Below are 1207 nucleotides of genomic sequence, written 5' to 3'. Positions count from 1 at the left end.
AAAACTTGTTTAATCCTAAATGGGTCCTGTTAAGAATTATATCATAATCTTGTCATGCTTTAAGGCCCAGGAAAGGCTTGGGCAAAACTCTTGGTGGGCTTTTGTTACCTTCCAGCCTTTGTATAAGGGCACTGGCATATATATATATATATATATATATATTTTTTTTTTTTTTCCCCTGGGGTAACTGGTTCTTTAACAGGAGGGGAGCAGTGGGGAATATCTTCAGGGTGGCTGAACTTTGCAACCTCTTTAATAAACAACTTCCCCCTGTGCAGTTTGTCCTCCTTTATCACCACACCCCGATGCTCCGGTATTCAGGAAATGGCATCAGGCCCATATTTCCATAGAGTTCAGAGTTCTGTGAGGTAGAGCATTCCTTCCAATGGGATCTTAGAATTCTTAGAGTTGCAGAATTTTACTGACTAGACTCAGGAGGTCTCAGGAGTCCAGACTTCCTTAACGCTTGGCTCAAAATTCCCAGGGAGCTCATAACTCCATGGGGCCCAGAATTCCTGGCTCGGGAACATTGGGAGGCCTGGGATACAGTGGCTTAGCCTCAAGCAAAAAGGTGAACAATATCTTTATGGCTTGAAGGTATACGAAATAATGTCACTACATCGGAGCAGCGCCTCTGCTTGCACACCTATGGGAGTCTGTAGATGTGACACGTAGAAGTTGGCCACATCCATGTCGGTGGCTCCAAAGTGGGTGGCCACACGCACACCCTCGTGCAATGTGAAGCTCATCTGATGACTCACCATGGCCAGCAGGCTGCGGAGGTAACGCTCCCGAAGGGCGGCTCGGGCCCGCTGCTCCTGGGATTCCAGGGATTCTTGAGCTATGGGACACTCCTGGATTTCAAGAACCTCTGGCTATAGGGGGGCTCTGCGTCCATCAGGGGCAAAGCCACGGCTGAGACCATCAGGGCCTCGGGGCAGCCGGAGCACAGGCACGCGAAAGGTCACTGGAGCCTGCATTGTCTTGGCTGTTGAGTGAAGAAAAAGAGCAGGAAGTCATTACATGGTAAGCATGGGGCTAATGGAGGAGGGAGGAGTGGAAGCAGAGGCTGGTCTACCAGGCAGCTCCACTTCACCTGTCCCAAACCGATCCACCCTTCTAAAATCTGTGCCATCGTCCCCCAGTGGCTTGGATCAGAAACAAAGTGTCACATGCACAAAAACATGAGCCCCATGAAGGCAAGGAC

The 1207-nt window shown here is 49.8% G+C and overlaps 1 pseudogene; it reads right to left on the bottom strand.

Annotated features, from left to right (window-relative positions):
• Positions 1-584: 584 nt before the first annotated feature.
• On the bottom strand, positions 585-980 carry LOC116465514 (gem-associated protein 7-like; annotated as a pseudogene).
• Between the last annotated feature and the right edge of the window lie 227 nt (positions 981-1207).

The sequence above is a fragment of the Hylobates moloch genome, unplaced genomic scaffold (assembly GCF_009828535.3).
Source record: "Hylobates moloch isolate HMO894 unplaced genomic scaffold, HMol_V3 SCAFFOLD_5825, whole genome shotgun sequence".
Classification (NCBI taxonomy): Eukaryota; Metazoa; Chordata; class Mammalia; order Primates; family Hylobatidae; genus Hylobates; species Hylobates moloch.
This window is presented reverse-complemented; position numbering and strand designations above follow the sequence as displayed.